Source organism: Pithys albifrons, chromosome 12 (genome assembly GCF_047495875.1).
Source record: "Pithys albifrons albifrons isolate INPA30051 chromosome 12, PitAlb_v1, whole genome shotgun sequence".
Lineage (NCBI taxonomy): Eukaryota > Metazoa > Chordata > Aves > Passeriformes > Thamnophilidae > Pithys > Pithys albifrons.
Genome location: NC_092469.1, coordinates 3,599,369 through 3,614,890, shown reverse-complemented (window position 1 = coordinate 3,614,890; position 15,522 = coordinate 3,599,369). Strand labels below are relative to the sequence as shown.

Genomic DNA, 15,522 nt, shown 5'->3' with positions numbered 1-15,522 from the left:
GTTTCATGCAAATGCAGCTGCCAGCATAATTATTAGGACAATACTGAACTTCTATTCCTGAGATCGGTTCCAGTTTCTTGGTTTTTATATTGCTCCCTTGCTGCTGAATTTCATTATAAACATCTCCACACAAACCGATCTATAGTTAGGCAGTAAACAAGTTAAGTCCTTAATTTTTGACATTAAGAAGCCAAACAAACCTAATGATTACAATGTACATTTGAGCCTTTATTTACACACAAAATTAATTACCCAGTTTTCACCAGGAATAACTACCACAGGTAATTCTCTGTCTTACATGACTTCAAACAAACTCCAAGATTTTTAGTACAATTTCATTAAAGAAAACAGATTCCTGCAGCTCTTATGGAAGATGACACTATGTATAAATGGAATCAATTAATAATTCCCAGATTTAATTCTAATGGATTCATTGTTATTGCATGATTAACCACAGCATGCAATGGGCAATTAAGCAGAATACATATATATAGTCCACCCATTATATAGAATCACTTCATTATTAAGCTGGAGGGCAAGGCAGAGACCAAGACTACAGCAAGGGTACAAAAAGGTGCAGAATCTTCTCTAACAACTTTGCTGGTATCTTTCTGTGCTTTGAGGCACACACATCCTTCATGACATGCACACTTTCAATGAGCCTTCGTGAAAATATTCCACTTTTATCTTATCTCCTTTCCCAGCTTACTGGAGCATTCCAGAAAACTGTTAGCCAGGTGTGGCTTGCTCTGGTTTAAGGAGGTTTGCCTAGATATGGAGAGGTCTTTGGTGAAACCTGAACATCATATTTCCCGTGTGAATGATGGGGAGGCTTTTCACTCTGCTGATTTAATTAGGTTTTATTTTCCTTTAGACCCACAGCAGAGTTCAAGGCTGCTTTGGGTTGCCCATGAAGTATGTTTGGTCTAATTCCTAGGAGAGATGGGCTCATTGTCACAGAACAATTGTATCTAGTGTCACGTTAGTAACAGTTTCTCTTTAAGAAAGGCAGACTGTAAAACCAGTAATCCTGACCAGGTCAGGATTGTGTTGTATCAGCAGAACTTTTGTGGGGAAGTTTGCACAGCACGTGCCTGCCCTGTCTGGCTCAGTCCGTCGTCTTCACAACTAATAACATTTACTCCAAATTTAAAGAGGTACAAAGTTCAGCAAGCCAGATTTAGACTGGGGATATTTTACTGAAGTCAGTGGAGCTGATAAACTTGGCCTGATATTTTCTGTTGAAGAGTGAATATAAGAACAATTCTTCAAGTGTTTATTTTCATTTTTAGAATCATAGAACAAGGCAATTTGCAGCAAAGTGTTGCATGCAACTGCTCGAAGAGCACAAGTCACAAAGGATGCTGGAATCGGGTTTTGATTTAATACTAGAAGTTTCCACCAGGTTTGTGCTTGTTTCTGTCTCCCTCAGTGCCTCCTCCTGGAGAACCAGACTCCTTGGGTACTGTAATTGGTATGGCCATTTGAAGTTGGAAATCTATACTGGAGGTACTCCATAGTATTGGGGAATGTACTTAGATTTGCTTCGTAAAACTCATATTCCCCTAAAGCTTTATCCACTGGTATTGTTGTACATAGAGCAATAGTGCAGTGTAATTCTCAGCTAATCAATGAAACACATGCCTTGACCCCAAGGCAGTCTTGCCTATGCCTCTAGCAATTAAAAAAAAAAAAAAAAGGCAAAACTGCCTGTGAAATTTAGTATGAGTTGATAGTAACCAGTTGTGCATGCTAGAGCCAAAGACTGTGAACATGAAGAGTGAGAGACATCCTGAAGGGAAAACTGGTGTGGCAGAGTTTGTTAATTGCATTGCTTGATTTATTTTATTCTATTTTAACAAATCTGCATTAATAATATTACAGTGGTTTGTAGTTTGAGTACAGTGTGTGCTATGCAATATTTGTGATTTGCCAGTAGTCAACAGTCCTGAATGCAGAGCCTAAGTTGAGCATTTGTCTTCCATGCAGTTCTGCATGGTGTGTTCCCCATCATTACATTTCGAGATCTGATGAAGAGAGCACAGAACCAAATTCTCTTGGAGCTGAAGTCTGTGGCTGCCTGTTTTATGAATCAGAGAAGGAAACTTCAATGCAAGCAAATGAACCCAGTATCCTGAGAGGCCAAGTTGTTGAAGACTCACACTTTTTAAATCTTTCTGGGAGATTACAGTCTTGGGAATGGACCTGAAGCCCTTCCTCTTTCTTGACCAACCCATTTCTTGGGAATTTGCCCAGGGTTTGACCCATGTGCTTCCAGGCCAGCATCACCACTTGCTGTACGTGCCATCCGGGGCACCCTTGACTTCCCCAAGCCAAGCAGGGGTGACGAGAATCTCAAGAGCAGTTCCCCCGCAGTGTGTCAGGGTGGTGCCATGTCCTCCCTTCCCCTTTGCAGGCCAGGGCAGGGGTGCCAGGCTGAGGCACGGAATGCCCCAGCAGAGTAGCTGGCACCTCCAGCACAAGTTGCTCCATCGCAGAGTGGGGTGAGAACAGGAAACAAGTGGTGACTAACAGTCCACATTCTTTGCTTTTGAGGCAGCAGAGCCATGCACAGCCCCTAACTCAGGGCAAGCTGCTCAGGCACAGGCTAGTCCCTGGTGAAACTCATTGCATCTGGTGCTGTTCATTTCCTTTCAGTTTTTATCTAGTCTTTCTGGCCTTCCTGTTAGCACCTAACGCCATTTGGGACAGCACAGGGCTTGCACTGTGAGTTTGCTGTGCAGAAACCAGTAGGAGCTACTGATTATAGTACTGGGATTCAGCTAGCAAGTGTTTTGGTGCATCCTGCCTGTGCTTTTTCATGGTCTTGTTCTTCCAGGAGGTGCAGTGCCAAGGATGAAGAACTGCAGCATTGAGGGACCTCTGTGAAGTATATGAAATGGATCCTGTGTATCTGTCAGAACAGGCTAAGGGAAACAAACAGCAAAGACAAGAAAGCCACGTGTAAAATGTTGATTTTACTTTTCCTTCTTATGTGTCTCCGCCTCTGGTTATCTTTTATTTGTACAGATATAACCATTCACTTGAATATTTTCAGCTTTTGTCAAGCCCGTGAACTTTTGTTTTTATAGGGGTAGCTTATTTGCCAGGCAGGTTTTCCTCAAACTCTCCTGGTGCCAGTAATTAAGGGATTATTGTAATTACCGCACTGGTGCAGATATTGAGTATTAGTGCTTAGTCTGAATGTGCCCACTTTGATTTCCCTGCAGTGACGCTAGGTAGGCTGTGCCTGAACTCTGCTCTAAATGAGCACAGTGTCATTAATGACAGTGCTCTTACAATGGGCACTTTTGTGCTTAAGAAGCTTTTTATACCTTAATCCAACCTGATGCAAGCTACAGATGCAAATGTATTACAGGTACAATTTACCTCATGGCATTAACTAAACATAAAGCGAGATTCGGACTGCACAGTGAAGTGTTTAATGAGCTGTGGGTCAGATCCTTCGAGCTGGCTGCGCTCCTCTGGCTGCAAGTCAGGGCAGAATGCTTTCCTTCCCTTGCCTTGTGCCTGGCACTAGCCTTAATGCTTTGGTCCTCTCAGGCTTGGAAGTTCTTCTCATTTACACTGGCCTTCAGGGATCGTAAGGAGTTGAAGAACATTGTGGACTCCTTGTGGATCCCTTTTGTCCATGCTGTTGCAGCAGGGATGGTGTGGCATGCTGCTGGCAGCCACTGTGGCATCGTCCAGGTGCAAGAGAGGCCACCGCCAAACAACACACATCTGCCACCTCAAGTGGGCACAGCACACCAGGACACGCTCCTGAGAGCCCCGAGCAGAGGCCTCCCATTGGAGCACGTGCTGGGAGGGAGCGGAGCAGCCGTGCTGGAAGGGCTGCTCTTGTGGTCCAGCGCACCCAGCACGGCTGCCTTTCCAGGCCTCCTCTCAGCCACTGCTGTGCCTCACCACATCTGGTCCTTTCATGTTTGGCCTGAAATAGCCTTTCTCCTAATGGCAGTTTTTCCACTGCACAGAGGCTCCTGAGGCGAGGATAACATTGTGTTCCCCTAAAGCTGTGTATGCGAAGCTGAGTTTTGTTTAGTATTTCATCTGCTATAATTAAACTGGTGATGAAACTATCCAGGACCTGAGTACCCTTGCACTGTGGTCAGTACTGAGTTCTGATATTCACGAGAACAAAGGCCGATTCTGAAGTTCCCTTGCAGATCATTATTTTTCATTCTGTGCTTTGCCCTGCTCCCTTTCTAGACCAGCTATAAAAGCGTTTGTGCTGTAAGTCAAACCTTCCCTCATCTGCACTGTGAGACAGTCCATGCTCTGAGTGCCTCCTACTCATTCACGGATGACCAGCCTGAAGCAATAAGAATGCCACAGAGAAATAATCTCTATGATTTCTACTACCCTTAATTTTTGTTTGTCTCTCTGCCATAGAGGTTGTATGTTATGTATGCCATCCTCTCTTGCTTCCTGTTCCTGGCCAGCTGTGGATTGATGATAGCATCTTCAAGTTGTTGGACTTCCTCTTCTTGTCTTTAATCTCTTTTGGTTTCAAAATGGCCCCCCACATTTACAGTTACCAACCACAGCAGGAGATACCAGCAGCTGGTAGCCAAGCAGACAAAACTGAGTACATTTTAAAAACAAAAAGAGATCTGTTCTTTAGGTTATATAAGAGGATTTACTGCTAAGATTTAGTGAAACTCAGAGTAATTTCCGAAATGTTTGGTAGTTAATATCTAAATGTGCTAATTCTTGACATTTTCAAATTCACCGTAGCAGCAGTGATAGCCAGTACCACATTTGTGCCACATAGTGTATAAATTCACAATGTAGCAACTAAAAGAGAATTTTATGCTGCACAATCTTTCTTGACTTGATTGGAACAGACTCCTTCCTATCAGACCATGCATTCCTTGCCCTATTAGTATAGACTGCAGTTCAGGAAAGCAACACGTAGTCTTTAGTTAACACCTGTGCTCAAAGCCAGGCTAAAGCAAGCCTAATGTAACCATCCAGTTCTTCAGAAGCAAAGCCACAGGTTATTTTGCTTCCTCTTCCTTTCCCTCTTCATTAAAATCTGGTTTCACAGGGCACAGAGCCTGAAGGAGCAGAAGAGCAGATGTTTTGAAGAAAGTCTTAGCTTTAAGCCACTTTTTGTCTGTTTCTTCTTGGTTTTCCTTAAAGATTAAGAGGGAAATATACTTTATTATATATAGGTGTTTCTTCCACAATGTATGAAAAGTAGGAACAAGTCAGGAAATGCAGAATTTCTTCAGTCAGGTGCTACAGATCTCCCCAGCTGAGAGCGCAGCCCATGTGCAACCTGCAGTGCTGGGGGATCCCCAAGTCAAGATCATGAAGATGAGAGGATTCCATTAGTTTTCTATTAATAGCATTATTCATTTCAAACTGCTTTTTGAACTTATTTTTATGGTACAATCATGCAGTTCTAATGATGCAGTTATAATTCTAGGTCATTAGCATCAGAGTCTAAACCTGGGGTGGTGGTAGCAAGTTTTGCTTCTGAGATTTCTTCAACCATGGCCTATTGGTGTGCCTTCAAGATGCTGCAAGTTTTTGATTTCCTCACTCAAGTCACAATCCCAGTTGTCTATATTTCAGTATGAAATTTGAATATTTTATTGTGACAGTTTTATTTAAGGCCATTATCTACTCAGTGTTTCATTGTGAGGAAAGTTCTGCTTATTACTCTGGAAATGTGGCCATAAGCAGGAGATCTGTATTCAGTTCACAACGTTCTACCTTAGGACTCAACCCTGCAGGGTTGGAGGGCCATGGGCTAAAGCCAGTTGGAGATGGTATGATCAGTATCATAATCTGGTAGAGGACGGGTAGAATTTATCTTCTCTGATCTGTTATCTCCTTGTATCTCTTGCTTCATTTATAAAATGGGGCCCATGTCATGAAAGTTCCTTTATCAGCTTGTCTTTAGGGTCCTTTGAGTAGCTTTGGTCCCAGCCATCTTCTGTTGAACCTTCTGGGCTTGATCCAAAATCCCATCAGGACAAATCAGGCCAGACTCTCTCAGGCTTTGGTGAGAGTCTGAGAAAGATTATGCTGTGCAAGTCTGATGGCTGAAATGCCCTCAAACTGCCCCAGAATTAACTGGCAGCTCTAGCTGGACCTCCCACCCCAGTGTGTTCACAGCATAGCCAGGCTCCCAGGCTATGAGATTGATTCTGTACAGCTCTCACCTCTCTCCTCTTTTTTGCCTCCAAGACCCAGGATGCAGTTTTCACACCCTACATCACATTTTGCACCACCTGTCTGTTGTCTGATATCTTCTGATGAAATAGCTCCTACATCCATTTCATCTGGTTCTGCAGAGCAGCCCAGCCAGCAGGGAAGACTCTCAGCCAGGTCCACACCACTCACCTGAGGCAAGGTTGGCCACTCCAGTGCAATGGCACCCACCTCCCTATCAAGCTGCTGAGTGGCCTTTACCACTGTGATTTTTATGCTTGGACCTCTTGTGGAGTCTGACATGCAGATCTGATGCACAGACCTGTAGAGTGCATCAGGACAATAACCAGGATGCAAAAGGAGGCAAGAGAGCAATGTCATAGAATCATAGAATCATAGAATTGATTGGGTTGGAAAAGACCTCCAAGATCATCAAGTCCAACCCTTGGTCCAACTCCAGTCCCTTTACCAGATCATGGCACTCAGTGCCACGGGCAAGCTCAGTGGAAAAACCACCCCCTCTCTGGGCAGCCCATTCCAATGCCTGAGCACTCTCTCTGCAAAGAATTTTTTTCTGATCTGCAACTTCAATTTCCCCTGGCAGAGCTTGAGCCCATCGTGCCCCCTTGTCCTATTGCTGAGTGCCTGGGAGAAGAGACCAAGCCCCACCTGGCCAGAACTTCCCTTCAGGCAGTTCCAGACAGTGCTGAGGTCACCTCTGAGCCTCCTCTTCTCCAGGCTAAACACCCCCAGCTCCCTCAGCCTCTCCCCACAGCACTTGTGCTCCAGTCCCTTCTCCAGCCTCGTTGCTCTTCTCTGGACCTGCTCCAGCCCCTCAATCTCTTGCCTGAACTGAGGGGCCCAGAACTGAACACAACACTCAAGCTGCTGAGCCCTACAGTGGCAGCAAGGAGACCAATGTGAAATTGTTAGCACAGGTATCACGGCCACTGTCTCATCTGTCCAGCTTTTAGTAAACATAGTGCATTTTACACAGGAATTTCATTTCCTGGCTTTAGAGAATCCCTTGACTGTCCAGGCAGCACCACAGCTACCTGCCAGAGATGGCCAGCAGCTGCCTTAGAGTACAACTGGGTTATGTTTTTCAAAGGGTTACAACCCACACCCCCACTCTCAGGACAGGGAGTCACCAACCAAAGGGGAAGGAGTCAGTTGACAGAGAGCTCAGCCTTGTCTCATTGGGCTGATACACGCACTCCCTCTGCCCCCACCTGACCTCTGTGACCTGATGATGCAGAAGTCAAATTGTCATTGGCAACAACCCATGCTGGCCTGAGAGCCACAGATTAACTTCTGAGAAAACCTGATGTAACTTTTAACTCTCTTTACCAAGCCTAGAGGGAAGACACCCCCCACACGCCTCCTCCCTCCCCTTGGTTCAAGGATTTCAATTTCCACTTAGTAGGTGGTGGTGGATGTGATACACGTGCTTGAGTGGACACTTTTCAATGTGAGCCAGGGAAGAAATGGTCTCCCCTCCAGGATATTTCATCCTTGTTTTCCCATTGAGACTGTGCATATGCACAGCACTGACTTCAGAGGTGCTGAACCAATGGGAGCCATAAAACCTCAGCTTGTGTCTCAGCCCATATGTACTTTGATCTCCACTGAAAATTGCATCATAAAAATATTTCATGGTGGAGAAAGAAATATCCCTTCTCTGATGTAAGCCGAGCTCAAATCTGCTATCTTCACTTAAACTAAACAGTGTTATGTTATGTTATGTTATGTTATGTTATGTTATGTTATGTTATGTTGTGTTATGTTATGTTGTGTTATGTTATATGTTATGTTACCAAAAGCTGAATATTGAGTTTTGCCAAACTGGTTTAAGCCCATCCTTTCTCTACTGACTTCAGGGGAAGGCAATCTGGATTTATCCCATAGATTTAGAGTTTCAAAGTAATCAAGCCTTCACACTTCCAAAGTCATTACATTTAATCTCATCAATATCAGCAGAGCATGCCAGCAATGTAGGAACATGAAGAAATGGGGAAAGCCCAGCAAGACCTGCCCTTATCAGCCCAGGACATATAAATCATTTTCTTTTCCAACTCATTTAACCTTGGCCAGTGAATTTATGCCTCAGTTTGCTCTGCTTCCAAAAATGTATCCAGTTCCTCTCTTGATGCATGACTAAGGCTCTCTTCTATTGCTGACTCTGTCAACTGAGTAGTGTCCCAGCCCCTCCTCATTGTGTAATTCTGCCTCAGTTTAAATATATTATTCCCCTTTTGCTTTCAAATGAGTTATCTCAGAAACAGCACTGGCACCATGAAGTCCCTTTAGCTTTCTGGTTTCTGTGTGCCTTTCCTAACTGACCTCTAACTTCTTGCTAATTTATATCTCCCTTACACTCCCCACCATCCCATGTGCAGATGTTGCTAGAGGCCACGAGACACGCAGGCAAGAGGGAAGGAGACACCCAGTTGTTCTTTAGTGTGAAAAACTCGGAACTCAGTTCAGTGGATTGGTGCCAACACTGAGGGAAGCTGCAGAACTACAGCTACAGCTCAGCCTCACAGGTCAGTGTGTGCTATGGGAGTGAGGCTTCCATGGGCTCCTGCAGCTGATACACCTGCCATGGCTGAGATTTGGAACTGAAACGTGGCATAGGCTCTGTCACTGATGTTGTGTTTGTCCTGTGGTGGCAGCTGAGAGCTCTGAGCTGAAGCTCAGAAGTGTCCTAAGTACATTTGATGGAATAGCAGGAGGATGAACAACCAGAAGAAAGCAGTTGTGACCAAAGGGTCTTCTGAGAGAGGCTGCTGGCATTGGCCCTGTAACAACAGCTTGCCTGAGCTAGGCTCTTCTAGGGGTGTTCATGTTTCAGTATAAAGCTCTTAAAGGGACTAATTACCATTAAAGCAGCCAGATTGTTGAAAATTAAATCCATGGGCTGTGTATAGTGATGTTACCTCCATAAAGAGATAACCTCTGTCATGCTGAGTCTCAGGTCTGCTGTGAGCAGGACACGATGCACTGTATAGTCTCTTCATGTGCATGTAGGGGAGGGCACAGCAATTAAATCCTTCTGCTGTTTATTCTTGCATAGGAAATGTGAGAAGATGCTCTGATTAGTGCTAATATGTTTTAAATGGAGCCCAGTGTACCTTAGGGGATCAGTGCATGTATTCCAGCACAGTGGGCCGTGTGGATTAGATGGCATCATGTAGAGCGCAATTACACAGATGTGTGGTGTTTCCATAATGTATTGCTGTTCTAAAAGACATTGTATAAATCTCTGGGTTTGCTGCAAAAATGTCCATTTTTGCTGTCACTGCCAGCTTGCCAGGCTGTTTTGTCATCTGCTCAAAGCTTGTTAGACCTTTGGAGTGCTGCGCAGGAAAATCTCTTGGTGAGATGTGCGTTGTGAATTACAGTCCTGACAACTATCAGAGGGTGCATGCTGAGGTGTAGCATTAATATTTATTTGGGAGCAGATGTCTTGGCTATTATCCAGGGCACAACCGTGATGTGTTAGATGTGTTAGGGAAAAAAATTCTGCCCCTAACAATTCAGCCTCTATATAGTAACTATTAAAAGTACTTAATATTATTTTAAATGCATGAATGATTTAAAAGAATAGGTAGAATAAAAGTGTGGGTGGAGATAATGCATAACATCTTTTCCCTGGACTGAGTGAAACATTTCCAACCAAAGGCTGGTTTACATATTTACAGTAGCTGAGGTTTAAGTATCCTTTTTTTATCCCAACATTTTTACACATATAAACCTTAGCTGTAAGAGCACCTTATTTTGCCTACACACTCATAAAGATGCTAAGTAAAAATTCTTAAAATATTTTCCTGTTTTGTGGGGTCATGGGAATGTAGCAACACCATATTTAAAAATACTCTTTCCTCCCTCTGGCAAGATTTCTAATTCCAGTGGAGAATGACAACATCTCCTTCTGCTTTGATACTGTCATGAATGCATGTGCCTGCTGTTAGTTGCAGGACAATGACTTCACACCAGACACAAATGGGCAACAAAGGCAAAGCCAAATAAGACTCTGTTTATGTTTGTAATAGCTTTCTTCTGTGCTTTGTGTGCTCCTTCTAGAGCAGGAGCTAATTCCAGTTTTGGACCAGTTTGCAGCTGATAATCTGCTCAGATGGCTTTTGAAGTCATGCAGAGTAAGAATATATAGGGATTCTCCCTGTGGCATTTGCAGAGGTGACCAATAGCTGACTTGGCAGAGGTTTGACACTCCAGAAGTGCTTCAATGGCTCCTGTGCCAAGTTCTTGTGTTGAGTATCCAAGGGTTAAGTTACACACACTTTTCTATATCCTCTCCATTATTGCATGTGCAGCAAGATGAAGCTTGCCTCACTATTTGCTTTTCTTCAGGCAGGGCACCACTGAGGAGCTCCCAAGAACACTGCTTGGAATGATGGACTCACTGGCTGGGAGAAGCCTAAGGCTGATGGGCATTCAAACCTGCTCCCGGCAGATATGTAGGCATGGTCTCTGCACCTTGGTGTCAGCGCAGGCAATGTGGAGATGCTCACAAGAATTCTGCCCACAGTGTACCAATTCTATGAGCAATGGACTTTAACCTTCAAAATTAGAGGTAAAACAAGAAAGTAACTCTTTATAATTAGTATCTGTGAATCATGGGGTAAACATTGCCCAGAGCCCATGAGGCTCAATCTTTCACTCTGATTATCGATGAGGAAGGAGTAAAAAACTCATATGACCTTATGTGACCTTCTTCCCTTCACCAAGGAAGGAGGGGTGAGAAGAATAGCAGCCTTCCTTTGTTTCACCAGACTAGTTCATCTTCCCCAGATGAAAGAATGTGCCATTTCATAGCTTGTAGCCCTAGTGAGGAAGCTCCCGTAAATTTTTCCCCATGAAAAGCAACAGTGGGCTGTGCATGTCAGTGTTGATGGCAATCCAACAGAAGCATAGAGAGCAGAGAATTGACTCATCACCATAAGTGCAAGAGTTGTTCTTTGAACCCACTGCCCTCATGGGAATAGCTTTCTTGGAGAGGTGATTCATCAGTTGGAAGTCCAGGATGAAGTGTGGGCACCGCCTTCCCAAAAGGGACAGCTGTGATCTCTTACACTGACTCCTCCCCTGACTGTAGGAGCACTAAAACTGACTTGCTGCTTCTGGGAATGAGCCACATGGTGCAGACCTCAGGGACTTGTCTCCTCACTGTCAGTTCTCAATTACTAGGGCCAAATCACTACGTGCAGTGTCCCCTCAGAATGGAGTCTCTGTTGATAAGGCTTGCAGGCAGTTTAATGGGTCTTTCTCAGGAGCCAAAAGAGATGGCGTGGGGATTTCTGGAAAGACCTAAGCTTTTGTCTTTTTCACGATTTGCAGAAATCTGATGTGTGTTTCATCCATCCAGACCAGGAGTGTCACACATTCCATGGCACAGGCTTGGTTCCAACAAGGTGACAGCACCACAAAATTTGTCCATCACTTCTAATCAACAGTTCTGCTACCAATAAGCCGAACATTTTTTGAGAAATTCTGATAATCCACAGAGATTTGGGGAGAGAGGGGGAGCACAGGTAAACATCAAAGAGGGACACCAGCCCTTGGCAGAGAACTGCAAAAATGAAAGGTCAGAAAGAAACAGTGTGGATGAGGAAACATGAGACAATATGTATACCCTGCGACCTAATATTTTGAGAGTTCCTAGCATGGAAGAGCCAATTTTCAAGTGATGGACAGTCCCAGTAGGTGCCTTTGAGCTTTAGGCATATTCTTCATAAGTTGTGGTGAAGTTTGAAGGACAGGGGAAGAAAGGAGGAGCATGTATGACTAAGGGTGGAAAACTCAGATGAATTATATAGAGGGGGATACATCCAGCATGAAGACAGTGAAGAGTATCTGGAGGGCATGTAAATAAGAGAGCAGAAAGAATAAGTCTTGAGAGAGCTTAGGGATTAGGGAAAGCACAAAGGACTGTTGAAGGATGCAACCCAGGGCAGTTTACAGGGCTCTAAGTACAGAAAAACATACTTGGCTCCAAAATTTTCTGATCTGGAGATGGTTGGTGGCTGGGAGAGCTCTCAGGGGAAATATTGTATGTGCTTACCCTGTGTCCATAGTTTTCCCCAGGCATTTTGCTTTTGCCCACTGCTGGAGACAGGAGCTAGATGGACCTTTGGCCTGGCCCAGTGTGGCTGCTCTTCTGTTCTTGTGCTCTGGTGTTGTGAAACAGTTGGAGTCCTTGTGGTAAGTGTTGCGTTCTTAGGCACAAGCTGCAGGACAAACCGTGCTTATCGCGGCGCCATTGCTGAGTCACACACAGAGGATCTTGCTGACATTCCGCATTGCTCTGCACACAACATGCTGAACAGATTGGGAGGAGAAGACTTGTGTTTCCCAAAAACAACCAGGCTCTTCACCAAGCCTGTCTCCTTCAGCTCCAGCTCCAGGCTATGGAAGGGTGGCAGTGGCAACTTTCCGTCTAACAGACCATGTTTTGGTTTAGGATCCAAGCTGTTGGCTTCCTGGGACTGCAGGGTATTCCAGAGTATTCCTCTCATCTCTGCCCCACTTGAGCCCAGTAGCCTCCACACTTCAGTCTGTTGCCTACAACGTGTTTGTGAGGCTGCACTTCTCTGAGGGATGAAGGTGTTGGTGATCTCCCTGTTTCTCTCTTTGTTAGCATCTCAGCAGCTGGTGACAGGAGAGTTTTCTGAGCCTTTTTTTTCTGGATGTTTTGGCTGCCTTGCTCCTCCCTCACTTCTTTGGCTTGCTAGTCCCGACTTTCTTGTTGTTGTAATTATCTCCCTGAGTAGTGCTATCCTGTATTGCCTATGAGGGCTGGCATTACCAAGGGGGGTCTCCATTATTCCAAGAATACTGTGGCCCTTTAAAAGAATAAGTATCTCCCAAGGACATGAAGGGACTGTTTTAATCTCCTGATACCTGCACTCACCTTTTTCCTTTCTGCTTTTCCTTGTTTATTCATTCCCATGGTGAAAATGACAATAATTTTTTTTTGCATTATTTTTTTCCACAATATTTTGTCATTCTCAGGTAGGAAAACAGGGGGAATCTTTAGGTTGAAAGAAGGGGAATTTGCTTCCAGAGTAAATAAGAGGAGGGTCAGAGGGTCAGAGCAGTGTTTACACACATACACAGTAATTTCTTGCTCAGTGAATGTATACACATGCAAGTGAACTAGGTATGTTAGCAGTGCATTTTTTCTAAGGTCTGTGTTTTTCTCTGCAAAGCCCAGACCCCACTTAGGGGAGAAACAAGCCTTGCCAATAACTGGATTCAATTTATAAGAAACTAGGTGGAAATAATGATGAGGAAATGAGAAAAATAAGCTTTTGATGAAATAATTAATGACTAGTTGTGACACAATCTCACAGCAGCAATCCAAGGCTCAGGGAGATCAGAGGAGCCCATCCTCTGCCAGACAATGCTTACTATGCAAAGCCAAGTAGCCTCCTGTTTGCAATTTAAAATCATAACCATATACATGGACTGCAGTTGGTGGCGGCTTGTTTGTTTTAAGCTCTCTCCTAACAAAGTAACAGCCCTCCCCTCTCATTGCATCTGAAAGGAGAGTGGACCAGCGGGTTCCAAGCAGTTCTGCAGCATGTCCAGCTCTGAGGCAGCCAGAGCCAGGAAATGAACATTTCAACATGTGCGCATTATTCTACTGCCATCAAACTGAACAGAGCTCTGCTGCTCACAGATCTGGTCCAAAAGACTGAAACTGGTGATATTTAGCTGGGGGTGTCTGGGAAAGGACAGAGTTCTGAAGACTCTACAAAAGGTGCAAAGGAAAAGCAAACCTTTTGTCAGCAGGCTTGCATCTGCTGTCACCAAGTCCTCACCCCCGTTGGCATTTTTTTTATGAACTGACAAGTGGACAAAGGAGAAAAACACTTGGCTCAAAATACTTTTTGTAGAAAACTCAATTCTGCCCTCAGAGATGACGCTCCTTATGCCAACCATGCTGTGGCAGCCTGGTCTCAGTGGTGCAAACTGGATTGCTCTGCCTAAAAGCAAACGGGCAGAGGCACTTCAGGAGTGCACCAAATGTGCTCCAACTGCTAGTGGGGTGTTCAGTCCATGCAGCCAAGCTACAGATAGTCAGAAACCACCACAATCACTGCAATACAGACACAAGGATGGCCACACCATCTATTTTGCAGCACAATCTGCTTCTTTGCAATACATTACCTGTTGTGCCAGTGGAGCCACTGCCACCATTCCTCACTCTGCTCCTAAGACAGGAGGTTGTAGAGGACAGAGCCACCTTCTCCCTGCTGAGCTCAGGGCTTGGCTTCTCTCACTGGGCTGCTCTGCAGATCTCCCATCCTGAGCAGATTACTGGGAGAAGGCATGTTGGGAGACAGTCCACTCCTAATCACTTCCAGAGGTCCTGTTTCCAGCTTGGTCAAGGCACTGCTGAGTCATTTTCATGCAGAATGAGTTATGGCTGTGTTTAAAACCTCTTTATTACCCTTCAGTAATCCAGAGCTCAATCTTGCGTTTTTAATGTTGCTCTTCTAAAGGGCAGATTTATATGTAAAACACTTTACACTTTGGTTTCCTCCTAAATAATAACTAACGTTGTTCTTCTGAGTGCTTTATGACATTAGCTAACTAGTCCTGACAACACCCTGGTTTTGCATATGCACAGCAGAAAGCTTGGATGAGCTTTTTAAGTCTGGTGTTTTCAATTCTCATGATTTTATTGTGAGTCCGGGGTGGGCTTTTTCTTCAAGTCTCAGATCCTGGAAGCACGTAGTCACATGACTTTCTCATTTTTTTTTTCTTTTTATAATAATTTTCTAATTCTTCCAGTTGCAGGGAAAAGTCTGGAAATGTGATCCAAATGCATTGCAAGGCTCACAAACCAGATGGCAAAGAAGAAGCCAAACCGTGCTGCCATTTTTAAATATCTGAAGTTTTAAGGCAATCTAAGTATACTGCAGGTCTTTACCTGTGTTTTATGAGCATGGAAAGGCTCAGCAGACCATAAAGCCTCACATTCCATAGAGGCAAAGGCAAATAAAGTCTTCAGGGGTGCTAATATTCTCCATCTCCACTCTCTTACTTGCTTTCGTCTGATTCTCATTCTGCATGGGCTTTGCTTTACACATTGTTACAAGTCACATTCCTCACAGTGGTAAAGAAAAGCACACAAATAAGTATTTGCTGCATCAGAGCAAATTTTAAATCAAATCAAAATTTTATGAACAAGTGAGATCAAGTTTTTAAACTCATCCATCTGTTACTGTGTGCTTGTAGAGTATAGGCCAGAGGACACAAATCGTGACTCTCAGGGCTACTGTAACACAACAACCTTTACTGCTG

General features: G+C 44.2%; 1 long non-coding RNA gene across 2 annotated transcripts in view; it reads left to right on the top strand.

The window, feature by feature from the left end:
• The window catches only part of LOC139677648 (uncharacterized), a 63,395-nt gene that overhangs the window by 24,635 nt on the left and 23,238 nt on the right, over nucleotides 1–15,522 (top strand). Inside the window, exons 2-4 of one of the 2 annotated variants that reach the window (XR_011698889.1) lie at nucleotides 8,586–8,732; nucleotides 10,561–10,783; nucleotides 12,285–12,411. This is a non-coding gene — a long non-coding RNA (uncharacterized lncRNA). The remainder of the gene's footprint in view (nucleotides 1–8,585; nucleotides 8,733–10,560; nucleotides 10,784–12,284; nucleotides 12,412–15,522) is intronic. The other variant, XR_011698890.1, reaches the window with a different exon arrangement.